The sequence below is a fragment of the Desmodus rotundus genome, chromosome 13 (genome assembly GCF_022682495.2).
Source record: "Desmodus rotundus isolate HL8 chromosome 13, HLdesRot8A.1, whole genome shotgun sequence".
Classification (NCBI taxonomy): domain Eukaryota; kingdom Metazoa; phylum Chordata; class Mammalia; order Chiroptera; family Phyllostomidae; genus Desmodus; species Desmodus rotundus.
The window spans coordinates 51,181,640-51,197,013 of NC_071399.1; the positions used below are offsets into that span (position 1 = coordinate 51,181,640).

The 15,374-nt window shown below is 38.6% G+C and overlaps 1 protein-coding gene across 20 annotated transcripts in view; it reads left to right on the top strand.

Annotated features, from left to right (window-relative positions):
• ENOX1 (ecto-NOX disulfide-thiol exchanger 1) overlaps positions 1 to 15,374 on the top strand; it is a 609,204-nt gene that overhangs the window by 336,035 nt on the left and 257,795 nt on the right. Inside the window, exon 2 of one of the 20 annotated variants that reach the window (XM_024567407.3) lies at positions 2,677 to 2,719. The exons of the other annotated variants lie outside the window; for them this stretch is intronic. The gene's annotated coding sequence lies outside the window, so the exon portion shown is untranslated. The remainder of the gene's footprint in view (positions 1 to 2,676; positions 2,720 to 15,374) is intronic. 20 annotated transcript variants of the gene reach the window in all.

The following is a 15,374-nucleotide window of genomic DNA, read 5'->3' on the forward strand; positions in this document are numbered from 1 at the left end:
AGAGGTTATAAAACAAAGTACACAAATACTCCTGCAAGAAAAGCAAAACCAAAACCAGAGGAAGAAGTTGATGGTGCTTTTCTCAATATCTTTCAGAACTCATCTGTGTATCCCTTGCCTGATAACAAAGAAGGGGCCACGGGACCCTCTGCCATTCTTCTTCCAGACAGCATTATGTCACCTACCTGTCACCTTCCTGTCACCTACCAGTGCTCCCCACATTGTGTGTCTAAGCTCTGCTAGGCTGCTTCATGTTCCCTTTATAATACCTGTGTTTTCCCTCCCCCGAGCCTTTGCTTACAGTGCACCTATTGCTCCCCTTGGCTTCCATTTCCACACATACCCACACACACACACACTCACTCACTCACATTCACACTCTCATCCCTTCTCAAAGTCCCCTTGTTCTACCTCCATCCCTACGTATACGTATCTCAGCTCAGATGGATCCTAGCATTCTCCCCTTTCTTTTAATGTCTATCGTATTGTCCTATACCACTTTCTACACACAGCCTTACATCACAGTTGATTTTGAACTTTTCCTTTGGTAAAAGCCTAGAAGGTGACATGGGCAGTAACCATATTGCAATGATATTTGTTCCTTCTATAGAGACTGGCAGAGTTCTGACATATTCCAGGTATTGCCTCAGATAATAATTAAATGACTAAATGAATCTTTCATTAAATGTGAAATCTGTTCAGTCATATGGCCCAGTGCTGAACATCTGTATCCATGTAAATAAATAGGACCTGAAGGTGAGGATTTTTTGTCTGTCTTTGTTTTAAGGCAGCTTATATGCTTTCTCCTAAGGGGAAAGATCCGAGCCCAGAGGGTAAACTGTTCCCTAAAATTTTTCTTATACTGCCTTTGTGAGGAATGTGGAAAACTTGTCACCTGGAGGGTTGCAGTTTTTATTTGACTCTTCAGAGGTTACAAGTAGCCCCGCACTGAGAAAAGTGTTGCAAGCCGGACATCACCTTGGCCTCCAGGTAGAGAAGGTCCTAGACATGCCCTTGCACCTGATGGACAGTAACAGCCTAAGAGGTGTGTCAGGTAAAGGTGAAATCTCATGAGGCCAGACTATTAATGTTAAAAAAGGAAGTCACTGAGTACTCAGTGACATGACGTGGTCACCTAGGTAGAAAGGCGCGGCTTGGGCTGACATCCCCAACTTCTCAACCTAACAAATCATACCAGTATTATCTAAAACATTCCACTCATACAAACAACAAAATGCCCGTCAGTATGGTGTATGCAAACAGTGGAGTGCTGTGGAGCCTTTAAAAAGAATAAAGTAGGATCTACAAGTTCTGATCTGCTCAGTACCTTAACATAATTGCTAAAAGGAAAGATTAGTGTGGAATAGGATTACCTCCTTTTATGTAACTCAAATACCATCTTTTCAATGGGACTTCTCTTAACCACTGTATTTGTAGTTGCAAATTCCACCTCCTCTTGTTCCTGGCTTTTTCTCCATTAGCATTTATTTCTATTTGATATAATATATATTTTACCCATTTGTTTATGATCTCTCTCTCCTACTGGTATGTAAACTGTGTGAGGGATTTTATGTGTTTCATTTACTATTTTGCCTCCCACTGCCTTAGGATGACTGGGTGAATGAATTTGTTTAAAGAAGTTTATTTGCACAGAACAGTTCTGGAAGGCTACCCAACCTAACAGTGATCTGTGAGCAGTAGAACTAGGAGTATATGGGTGGAAGACTAACTTTTAGCGCCTATATCTCACCCTGTACATGTATCACTGAAGTGTTTCTCAATGACTATAATGAAATATAAAATTTAGATAGTGTTGCATCCACCAACGCAAGAAACAGATGTTCGGAGACTTTCAGGACGTTTTCAGAGATGTTACTTTATTGGCCAACTCTTTTAACCTGCGCAGGGGCGGACTCTCGATGTGTCCCCGAGACCCCGTGCTCAGAAAAGCTGCAGATGAGAGCCACGCCTAGCGCTTACAGCCTATCAGCTTTATAGTCGCGTGCAAGCAAGCGTCGGCACAGAAGCGAATGTGGCGGTTAGCGATTTGTTATTCTTAGCACACTCTGGGTTATCTGTTGGGGTAGGGGACGGAAAATTTCAAGCATAAACAGTTCTACTGCAAAACAGTTCTCTTGCACTGGGGTCACACTTTGCTCAAGGGCTGTAACCTTTCTGCCTAGTTCATCTTGTTTGTTCACCACATCTAGTTTCTTCCCTTTTCTTTAACCTGGATCATCAGTCCATTCTGTTCCTTGTTCTATTTCAACTCTCAGAATAACAGATAGCACCATTTATTTTTGATTCTGAGATAATAAACATCATTCACGATCTCTCTTCTCGCTAGAAGTCAAGTTGTAACTGGGCCACATTTCAAGTCCATGGACTTTATGTTTTAGGAAGCCTTTACTAACAAAGACTTTTCTGTGACAGTGGTACCATCTGTAGTTATGCTGGGCAGGAAGGGGTAGGTCAGATACATTTATATCTTAGAACTTTTAGGTAAATGACTCGGGGCAGGTTACTTGACCACCCTGAATCTCAGTTCCCTTGCTTATAAAATTGGGATAGTTTTTCCTATGAACAAAGGGTATTGTCCAAGTCAAACAAGATGAAAAGTATATATTCAGTGTCTAGCAGTATCTGATTCAACACAGGTTTCCCTTTTCCCCACAGAAGGTGACTGAGATAGAAGACTCTTAGTGATACGTTCTTGGCTGTAAGTACTCCAAGTGTGGTCCAAGGAGTTTATTAGAAATGCACAGTCTCAAGCCTCACATGATCTAATGAATCAAAGTCTGTACTTTAACAAAATACCCAGGTGATTCTTATGCACCGTAAAGTCTGAGCAGCTCTGTTTTTATGATTTTTATAGCAGTGTTTCAGGTAGGCTTATATTAATCATGTATTTATTTTTGTATTTTATAATACTTTGACATTTTAAGGCCTTGCAGACCCTAGGTGGAGGCACTGACTTTCCCAGGGCACCCTAAATCCTAGAGATAGCAAAAAGTTTGCCTGCGAGCACTCCTTTGATATGCAAACCAACCAATCCTAAATCCTTGTCACACCAGCCTCCTTTTACCAGGCTCCTGCTGTCCAGAACTCTATCTTCCTTCCCTGAATCACTGGAGGGCCAGTTATCTGACAATTGGAAATCCCCTTTACCACCAAAACCACTGAAATTATTTAAACTATCCAATCCCACACCTTCTTTCCCTGCCTTGCTTTGCCTTTCGTGTGGAAACCACAGTAAATTTTCCTCTCACTTCCTTTGCTCCTGATCTACTCTGAGGCCTCCCCATGTGGTCCTGTGGGGCTCAGCATGGTATTGCTTGCTCTCTCCTCTTGGGAACTATAAGTAGCAAACTATTTTTTCAATGGCAAGCATGCCTTAATCTGTTGGCCTCACCATACCTGAATAAAACTAAATCCCAGGTACATAGTAAAACAAGGCTGCCCTTTTAAACTTTTTTCCTAGTTCAATGCCACCTTCTCCCTCTCCCCCTTTAACTTGCCATCTTCAATTTCTTCTGAAGAAGAGTGAGGGTGCCCAGCAGATCCAGATGTTCTGCTGCGGCATGACTAACAGGCTGCAACGTAGGAGGATGCTTAAGCCACCTCATCAGCCTAAACTTACTTTTAAATAAAGATGATTAAGGATAACCATGAACAAGGCTGTAAATCTGCTTAATGTAGTATGACTACTTTGAATACCAATAATGTTCCTTAAGCACAAGCTCTGAACACTTCAGAAACTGTTATTAGAAATGATTAAGACCTTCAAGGTAATGGAACCATTTGAATGGAAACACACAAACTTATTTACAGTGTTCTGAGATGGTATGCAAACAAATGAACCTGCCATCCACATCCATTCATTTTCCCCTGTGGCTTCTTAATATAGTGTGTATGCTTTAGGTAGAAATAACTCCTGCCAGGAAGCAGCTATGATGTCACCAAGCAGCTTCCCTCCCCAGTGTCGCATTACCTCTGTCTCTTCTGTTTTGAAAAGACGCTTGATATAGGGAAGTGAGCTAACTGCAGCTGAGGTTAATGAAAACAAACAAATGATAGAAGAACATAGGAGGGACTTTTCTCCCTATGAGTCAAAGGAAAAAAATAAAATAAGGAGAGTCTACTTCAGAAATATTCTACATTTGTCAGATGAAATGATGAGAATAGGAGATAGCAATTTTATAGTAATATTTCCCATATAAAAGTTTTACTACAATTTCATTAAGAAATTAGAATTTGATTAGTAGCTTTTACTTAGAAATATTATACAAGGGAATTTTCCATTGACTATCAGATTTATTTCATAAAAAATAAACCCTCCTCACCACACACACACACACACACACTGTGAGAGGTAATTATGTGAAATGATATACCGTATTTTTGGACTATAAGATGCACCCTCCAAATTTGGGAGGAAAATGGGGGTGCATCTTATAGTCTGAATGTAGCTTACCTGGCTCCCTGGGGACAGTGGGGTGGGGGGGTGTGCTACAGTGGAGCAGATTTTTTTTCTTATTTTCCTCCTCTAAAACCTAAGTGCGTCTTAAGGTCGGGTGAGTCTTATAGTCCGAAAAATGCAGTTTATGTGTTAAGTAACTCTATTGTGGTAATCATTTCACTATATATGTATATCACATCATGTGTACATGTTAAATTGATACAATTTTATTTGTCAATTATACCTCATTAAAGCTCGAAAAATAAATAACCTATTTGTTGTGACCACAAAAAGAAACTTTGTTTGCAGATACCATGATTTCGCTCCCAATAACTGGCCCTATCAGATTCAATACACAGCCCAAGCAGTGTCTAAACTTTGACTTGTGGCCTGCATGATTAACAGCGTCCCCTGAAACCACGTGCTTGTTTCTCAGTAGGTTTGTTTTTTTTATTGCTCCTTGACCTTAATCCAAGAAACTTAATTTGCCCAAGGGAGTCTCACACAGGAAAAGAGTGTTTGCATCTGTTTAGGGAAATGTGCCTATAATAATGACTGACTTAGAAGGGAGAGATCCGAATGGAATGGAATGGATTGATAAGCCAGTTTGAGCAGGCGGAGAGCAACCTGGGCCTCATAACTCTTATAAAAGGAGCTCTGCTGCAAAGCAGTTTGCCAAGACTGGGTCTAGCAAGACCCATCTCCATTCAACAAGCATTGTCTGTGTAAACTCCCTGCAAAATTCTTCTCACAAATGCCTCAAGGCTTGCCAGCTCCTTTTAAGTTTTACTTAGACTTCTAAGATGGTGCGGATTTCTCGGTTCAGCCCTGCAGACTCCAGGGTAGAAATTACTCTCCGAGGTATGTTACCCATTTTAAACTTGGAGTCATTTAGATGGCTTCAGAGTGGTTGGTGGTGGTGATGCTATGGCAGTAAGTTCGAGTGATTTGTTGGTTGCCCGAAGAGTTGGTGAATTTGCTGATACATGGGTTGCCGGAAGAGAGAGCTCTTAGACCCAGCTTCTTTCTTATTTACTGAATTTAAAATGCACCAGCAGGCCAAAGTAGAGAGCTGATAGCTAGTCTTGGGGAATGAAGGATGAGTTGAGGTTAAAAAAAAAAAAAAACCCAGAAAGGAGAAGAAAGAAAAGGAAAGAAACAGAACATTGCCATGGCATGGCTCCTTTGTGTTTCTCAAGTTCCTGTTTCTTTTGCTTTGTCTTTTTTCTCTGTCACTTTTCTACCAAGAAAGCATGGTTAATTTGTGTATAGCCATGGCCTCAAGGCTAGCAACATATTGAAATGGCAAAGATGGCAACAGAAGGTTTCTTAAAATAAATTTTGAAAACCTGAAGCTAGATTAATTTCTTTTTGTCAACTTTGTCTGCTATTTAGCCTAAAAAACAAAAGGTGAAACCATTGACCATATTTAAGTTAGCAAGGTTAATCTGAAACAAAGCTTGATTTACACTCAATGTGTTTACCTTTTTTACAATTTTACATCTATCTTTGCACAATTAGCAAATTATTAAATGACCTTTCCTTCAAAGTTGCAAGCAATTGCTTGTTTCTATGAATAAGTGAACATGTTTTACAAGGCTCAAGTTGATTGACTGGCAAATGCTGATAAAATCAAAGCAGGGCTAAAATGCAGTGCACCAGCTGTAGTATAAATTACTTTTGTTCAATAATGTTTCAAGTGGCTATACAATTACGGTTTACCTTTCAATAAGTACTACTACCTTAATTACAACGTCACTGTGGAAATTTATCCCTGAAGATGACTATTGGGAACCACAGCTAGGACTAAACATTCCTATATGTGTTCATGCTTTTGTGCTCAATTATAAGCATAGATTGCTGTGAGCATTTAAAAAGTGGATACTTTATATTTAATGTGAATGAATGTTAATATACTTTGAAAATCATGTTCCATTGATTGGCCTAAGTATAGTGTTCCTTACATTTCTGGATTGCTTGAAGTAAAAAAATAAATAAATAAACTCTCTAAATCACTAGTCTTACACTATTCACTAGGAGCATTACATTCTTAGCCCGTTACCATCCACCTGTTTTGGCAGCTGTGTTGGTCTCTAACAGAGGGCCTCTAACAGTCTGTTTCACATTCATATGTGCTTCAGACAACTGAAATGCTTGGGCCAAACCCAGATTCCTGTTTTTGTTTATGAAGTAAGTAGATGATCAGAATGATCTTCCACAATCTAGGTCAAACCTGAAGGTGTAGAAGATCCCAGCAGGAGGGGAATGTGCACTAGGTCACAGACTATCCTACAAAGGTCTCATTCCTCTCTTGTGTTGTCTGTGCCCGTGGGATAGACTTCCCCATGCTACTGCTGCCAACAGCATGTAGACTTAGGGGTCCGCTGATCTGTTAGTTTTGTCAGGGCATCTTAAGGTGCCCTGCCACATCTAAGCGCCTGGGAAATTAGGTATCCTCCAAAAATGCCTTTGACGTACTTTTCTCAACAAAGTCATTTTAATTCAATAAACGTTTATCGGCCCTACTTTATTCCAGGCACTGTGTGGGGCCCTAGATGTAAAGATATAAACCAGAATCATAATCTATCCTGAAGATGATATTCAACCAGAACTCTGAACTTTGGCAATTTGTTATGTAAAAGATGTCTTTACATAATTTTCCAAAAAGTTTGAGGCCCCATCATGTTCAAGGAAGTATTCTAGATGGTCAATAAATATTCTAGATGTTTTCTTTTTTTAGTATTTTTAGAGACCACTAGGTTCTGGTGGTCTTCTAATTTGGGCAAATTTGGTGTTTCAGCTACCTCAGTTGCTGGTTACCAGGTAATAGTTGTACTGGAGAATACCACAGCTGCCAGACCTGGATTGAATCAGTGGAACTGAGCAGCGACCATATAGGGCTGTGCAATGAGGGAGTTAGGGACAATTTGGGATAATTGGAATCAAGCTGATTTTGGCATGTGGATCACGGTAGAAGCAGATTAAACTGGCAAGTCAAGGTTGACAGCTGGGCAGAAGTTGCACTGAGCTAGTAGACAGTAGAATTCCAAGTGATTGCCTAGATGGTAAGGGCAGAAGGCAGACTAGGTGGGGGTCACAGAGAGGGACCAGGTTAGAAGAAATCAAAGCGGATTAACAAGCAGATGAGCAGTTAGAGCCATGAGCCCAGTGAGTAGTGAAGCATTCTAAAAGATAGGCAGCTGCTGAGATGGGCTCACCAGCAAAAGAATCAGGCTTAAGGACAATGAGAAAAATCTCTGCCACTGAGAACCTGGTCATAAGAAGTAAAATGTGCTCCTAGGAACCTAGGTCACAGTCCTGTGGTAGGACTGGCAGCATGATGGAGAATTCTGAGTTTGGGCTCATTATGTGCTCTCAGCCCAGAAAGGCAATGTCTGGCATGCAGTAAGACTCCACAAGCATTCCACTGAGCTGACCTGGGTTCTGGGAGCAGAGGAGGGAGGTTCCTAAATGAAGTGATTTTCGCATGATGATATTAAAAAAAAAGTAAGTTGCCTTGGCACTTAATGGAGAAAAAAATAAGCACAGGGGAATAAAACACATCATTTGTTTAAATAACACACATACTGTCCCCAGATTATGTTTGTTCCCCCCCTTGGTTTCTTTCCCATGAATGCCATCAAGTAAGAAGAAGGGCAGAATGGTATGGAACCTGGGAAGTTTTAAGAGTCTGTGGTAAGGTGTTACTCAGTCCGAGGTGTTTTCCTTGTAAGAGCATTTGGAAAAAAAGAAATAAAAAGAGAACAGTGAAGTAGTTAAAATCCTACTGAACTCCCAGGTTCATGCCTGTGAAAAACCTAAGTGAGATGCCAGAATCCGGCTGATGGACAGCCAGTATCTCTTCCAATCTTCCATCAGGAATGTACTGCCCACAGACTTCCATCCTCTGAAGCTCTTTTTTTGTTTGTGGTGAGTGATAGCTGTCAATAAATATAGGGGGAAAGATTATTTTGTGCCACCTTAATAAAAGTCCTATTGTGCTAGTGGTGTACATCACACATAAAAGCTGTAAAACACTGCCTCTTAAAAAACATCATCACCAAGATGGGTCGGTAGGATGTAACAAAGCTCACAGGGGCAGCATTTATTGGGACCGTCACACTGAGCCCTGAAGCTGAGAAAGGCCAGGGAGCCATTCCTCACCCTGCATTCCTGCACCAGTATTCCCTGTTTTGACACTAGATGGGGTATTATTGTTACAGTTATTCTAAAATGTGAATATATAAGACCCAGAAGTGTGGAAACATTACTTTAGGACCTAACATTATGAGACCAAGAACATTGGAGAAGAAAATATCCAGGAAAAGTGTCTAATCCAAACCCTAACTCTTGGCTTTTACCTGAGAAAGCTGTGACCAGCCCATGTGCATGCATTGATTCGCAGGCAGACCCAGAACCAGAAGCCTGAGGCCAAATCTCAGGCACCCAAAGTGGGCGTGCCACATGGATCTGAGAAGCCAAATGCTTAGCTCTCAGAAGCTGCCTTCATTTACATGGGGATTAAAAAAGAGTTAACTCTCCAAGGCACGTCCTCCTAAATAATTCTTCCTACAATTTGACTCTACATGTAGGTGGCTCAAAGGAAATTAAACAACGAACATAGCTCACATAATTGGCTTGTTTTTATTATTAACCCCTCTCTCTCTCGCACACGCAGGCGCACTCACACATACCTTCACAAATCTCTGCACATATCTTTGAAAAAACAGCAGTGCGAATGAATTAACTTCATTTTACAAAATGTGAATAAACAAAATACGATTTATTATATTTGGATTCTAGCTCACTTAAGTTTCCTTAGGTTTTTAACTCTAGTTATGTTCTAAGCACTGTGGAAACTGATCAGAATCATATTCTCATCTTGGTCTCTCAGCCATTTACCAGTCATCATTTGGGCATTAGAATCCTCGGGGCTTAGATCCCTTCCTAGAACCCAACTCAAGAAGGGGACTTCCCAGAACTGCTCTCTCTCTCTCTCTCTCTCTCTCTCTCTCCAGGTCTACCCTGATCCTTGATTTCCCCCTTCCTCTTTCCTCCGTGGCAGAAGAACAGCCAGTTTTCACCTCCACTTACTATGCCAGTGTGATTAAATTACTGAAAGAAAATGACTAGTTTCTCCTTGCTCCCCTCCCTTCTGACTAATAGGTTCCAGTACAGAACAAAATTTTTATAAACCCTGTAGTTGATTTGCAGACTTTTTTCATAACAGAAACTCTTTCTTAAGAAGGTTAATTTCATTTGTGTTTTAGTCACACTGGAAAGGGATGATTCCTGCAGTTGCTTTTTCTCATTTCAGTGGTAGCACTCCTTACTCCCAGGCCCATCGAGCTAAGGTACTTAAGTGCCCTCCATCTTGGTAGATGTACTTCCTACACGTCTAGGGAGATTGGTAGGAAAGGCCGGCTAATGAGAAAGAAACCATCTAGTCTGTGATTTTCATTTCATATTAGACATTGGAAACTCAAATCTTTTTAAAGTAAAACACTTTTAAAAGTCTAATTTCAAGAACTTGGCATGCATGGGCTGATTTTTCCCACCAACTTGGAATGCTCTTCTCTGCCTTGTCTAATCTCATTCATCCTTTAAGATCCAGCTCAAATGTCATCTCCTCTGCTAGGTCTCTCTACTTTCCCTTTTCTCATGTCCCCTTATAGAACCTTCACTCTTTTTTTTGTGCTGCCAAGCATTTTATTCATACCACTAGAGTGTAATCCCACTACATTACAATCAGTTGTGTACGTGTCTGCTCTGCCAGCCCAGGAGTGGGCTTCTTCTAGGCAGAAGGAGCTGGTGGTGCCTGATTCATCTTGCATCACTTGTGCAGAGCACGGGGAGGATGTGCACTGGAAGCTGTATGCACATTTATGGGGTTGACGCAAATCGTGTCAGCACCAGCTCTTTTAATGTAAGGGTTCTGAGGATTTGGAAAGCGTATGAAGTAAAAAGGTAATTTAAAAATCATAGTCTTCTGAAAATTCTTCAAGACCAAGTTTTTTATATTCTTACTTTTAAGGGAAAAGTATTATATAAAACCAGGCATATATTACCATGTATATGAGAATACTGGTCTTTTATTTGCTCCCCACATCTAAACAGAATAGAAATTTTTATCACCAATTAACTTGGCTTTATGCAAAGAATGTATACTACAAAAGTTGTATGTAATCTAATGTCTATAAATCAATTTATATATTAAAATACACTAAGGAATCAATTTAAAGAAAACATTTTTCCAAGTGAAAAATATTTATATAAAAGGATAATCTCTGAGTTTATTAGGAATCTGCCTGTTATAGAGAAGTATTTTTCCTAGAACGATAAAAGCGCTCCTGTGTTCCAGTCAAAATTTACCCAGCATTCATTTCCTGCTTTTCCATAGTCTATTAAAACACTGGACTTACTCCTAAGGTTTTTAATTTATACAACAGATATTCTTGGCTTACTAAAGTGAAAAACTACTCTCACTGTCATAAAATTTGTATGTATTATGTATTATTTCTGCTTCAGTTAATAAAAATTACTTGCATGAGCATTTAATGATTTTTAACTCAAATCTTATTGGATGGAGTCAGTATGTTAAATTCTTGGTTTGCAAGAAAATCTGAGGACTGATGTGAATGCTTGTGCAGATCTGGTATATAGAAAAAGACACCAGGCACAAATCTCCACGTTTTTGGAACTAAAGTTTTATGTGAGTTTTATTTAAACATTTCCATTTTCCTTATTTCTATAATGGTCAAAAGGGAATTGAAGAGAGGAACAGAGTAGTGTGGGTTTGGGGTTATTGCTGTTAGAGTTTATAGTGAGGGATTCAGTCAGTGTCCCTTTGCATTCAGGCTGTGGGGTTACTGCTGCCTCATCTCCATCTCCCTGTGTGGGACACAGCAGTGGTCCTTCAATAATGCATTCACTGAAAATAATATTCTTGGCTCTGGAACTATGCATTTAACACATTCTCAGCAAATGCCATGTGGAAAACCTAGTGCTTTTAGACTGAGATTCTGCCATGCATAAATCAAACACTAGAGTGTTGACCTTTTTCAGTAAACAATACCAGAAATGTTGAGTACCTTTAAAATTCAAACGCAGCTTTTAAAATGTGTTCTCATTTTCATGGACAGCTGAGACCTGCCTGCACTAATACGCAGCTAATCTGAGGTCTGGGAGATGCTTGGGCGTCAGTCAAACTTGGTTCATCTTTGCTTGTTTTAGTTCCACTTGTGGAAGCTCTGAGGCCTGCGCTGTTCAATACTCCCTCCAGACAGGCATTTTAATTTTTTGGGAGATCTTTCTCATGTTTGAGCTTTTTTGTCTTGTGAGTGTCACATTTGGACCAGCATATATGTCTCCACCCAATTTTAATTAAGTGGTAAAGCTGATCTTTATTTATTAGAATTTTATTTCAAACATAGATATCCCCCCTCCTACTACTACTTTAAAAACATGTTTATATTGGCTGTCTTTTCTCACTTCTAAAAAATATCTACGGAACACCCCACCCCACTGTGAGATCTCACCCAGCTTTTATGACTGCTCCTTGGGATCAGAATACGCAGAGCTGAGTGACTGCCTGCAGGCTGCATGTACCCAAAGGTGACCATTACCAGCAGACACTCGGTACTGCCCTGGGGCAGGTAGGTTCTGGGACAGGGCCTCCAGGTGAGAGAGCTGCATCTGACCTGTTCCACTGGATTAAACATTAAAATCTGTTTAGAAGCCAACGCCTAGCCTGGAGCATCTGGTAGCATTCCCAGGTTAATGAATGTGCTTTAAGGGAACAGTGTTTCCTTCCTTCTTGCTTCAGTTCCACACGCATACACTGCACTTTTGTTTTCTTCTCTTTGTCTCCTTTCCTGTTTGGACAATGGGAATAACCATCACAATTCTAATAATTTGAGCTGAGATGCTTATATAGAAAAACATAAAGTCTTTGTGGGAGATGCAGTGTAAATTTAGCTTAATATAAAGTAATTGGCAATCAGTTAACTGGAGTGTCTGGTACATAGGGGATTTTTTTCTTTGATTCATAAGGGGGTTATTGCAAATAATACAAAAACAAGCTTGCATCATAGAATGTAACTAATCTTTTGGATGCAGTATAGAATTATTCCAATCTCTTAAACATACACATATTCATCCAGTACTATGAGCTGACTACTGATCTACAGAGTGATGACCTGAATACATCAGAAGTATCAGAAAGAACTAGGATAGTTCTTCAGTCGTTCTTTGCCTTTCACGGCCATGACAGTTTTCAAGAGTACTGGTTAGTTATTCATAGGATATTTTTGAGTTTCCTTTGTGTGATGTTCTCTCATAAGGTTAGAGAATTTTGGCAAGGATACCACAGAGATGATATACCCTTCTCAGTGTATTGTATGAAAAGGTATATGCTATTAATATATATTACTGATTTTAACATCTTTTTGATAACATAGTTGAAACAATATATTCTGTTTAGTCGTCCAACTTACACATTAATTAGAGCATAATATGCTAGAATTCTGGTGAGTTAATATTTTCATAAAAATATGTTTTCATAAATATAATACCCATTTTCACCTGGATTAAAATGATACTTCAGGGATTTTTAAAATTATAATTAACTCTTTTTACAGTATTCCAGTTTTAGGCATACATCTAAGTTTACTCTGATTTTTAGTTTCTGTTCTATAAATTTGTTGAGAATTAGATGAGATGATACATGTAAAAGTGGTGTCATTTAGAAGGTGCTTGGCAAATTTTAAGTATAGAAGAATTCTGGTTTTATAATTTCTGTGTAAAAAGTTTAAGTTTAGTCTCAGAGCAATAAAATATCAAAATGTGTCATGAGTTAGTTAACTATTGTAATAAGTTCTATCAGCAAATGTTTAGCATATTAATCACAATTACTGCAGAGATTTTCAACACTTCTGGCTCTTCAAATTAGCCACTTGTTTTCTAATTGTTCTTTAATTGTCATGCTAATATGAACTTTGGGTTTCCCATTAGTTCATTTATTTGTTTTGTACCTAATTGTTATACCTGATAATTAACCTATAAGTAATATGAAAGTTTCAGATTCATCCTGAAACTAAGACTTCAGGCTAAGACTTCGTATATCTAGATAAGGGATAAGACCAAGCTTTAAATTTTATTTCTCAGGTTAAGCATCTGAAATTTTATTTCTCAAGTTAAACACCTGTGCCTATTTTACCCTATTAGATAGGTATCCTCTATTTTTAATTTGGTATGTTTTATATAAGGAGCAATCTTATATATTATCAAAAAATCTAAAAATATCTTGTCTCTAGCTATATATTTTAAATTTTTTTTCTCAAACCATATTCTGGATCTATAATTTACTCACAGATAGATATGTAGGCATATTGAACGTGATGAAATGAGGTCTAAAAACTTTCACAATAAAATCTGGCTCATTGATCATTTATTCACCAAACACCTATGTTTTGCTAGTTAGGTGTTAGATAAACAATAATGAGCAAAAGAAACAATGCCTGGAACCTCTATCTAGCAGGAGAGACAGACATTGGAGAAAATATGCATTTACAAATACACAAAACATTACGAGGTTAAAGAACAGGTTACCGTAAAAGAGGATGGTCATTAAGAATGTAAAAGATGTAAGAATCGTCAAGTCAGACCAATGGTCACTCAGCCAGTGTTCTGCCTGTAAGAGTCAAAGCTAGGGATACCATAACATCATATTCATGAATCCTTAAGATTGAAAGATCTGAAAGGTCCTCTTGCAAACTTCTCAGTCAATACTACGCTGTTGAGTTTCTTCAGATACACTAATTCAAAAGAATACACATACCCCTCTGTTCATTGCGGAGTTATTTACAATAAGCCAAGATATGGAAATAACCCAACTACCCATCAACAAACAAGTGTAAAAGAAGTTATGGTATGTATATATATATATATATATATATATATATATATATATATATATATATATATAATGGAATATTACTTTACCATAAAAAAGAATGCAATCTCACTTATGAGTGAAATCATAATGATTGTTGGCATTTTCTGACTGGCTTATTTCAGTTAGCATGATGTTCTTACGGCCCATCCATGTCGTTGCAAATGGCAGTATTTTATTCTTTCTTGGGGCTGAGTAGTATTCCATTGTATATATGAACCACATCTTCAAATAAACAAAAACTCATAGACACAGGCAACAGTATAGTGGTTGCCAGAAAAAGGAGGTTGGGGAGTAGTGAAGGGTTAAGGGGGCCAAATATATGGTGAAGGAGGACGATTTGACTTTGGTGGGGGTTGCACAATGTGACATACAGATCAGGTATCATAGAACCGTACACTTGAAACACACATAATCTTGTTAACCAGTGTCACCCATACATATAATATTTTTAAAAAGAATGAAATCTTATCATTTGCAACAGCATGAATAGACCTAGAGGGTATTATACTAAGTGAAATAAGCCAGTCAGAGAAAGACAAATGCCACATGATTTCACTTATATGTGGAATCTAAAGAACAAAATAAATAAACAAAACTAAAACAGAGTCATAGAGACAGAGAATAAACTGATGGTTGCCAGAGGGGAGAGGGGTAGAGTGAAAAAGGTGAAGGGATTAAGATGTGCAAATTGGTGGTTACAAAATTGTCCCGGGGATATAAAATGCAACATAGGAAATATACTCAGTAATATTATAATAACTGTGTATAGTGTCAGATGGGTACTGGAAATATCAGGGGGATCACTTTGTAAATTATATAATTGTCTAACCACTATGCTGTACACCTGAAACTAATACAAAATAATACAAAATATTGAATGTAATCTGTAATTGAAAAACAAAATTTTTAAAGACAAAATAGAAAAAAAGAAATAACATATAAATATTATACTGTTGAATA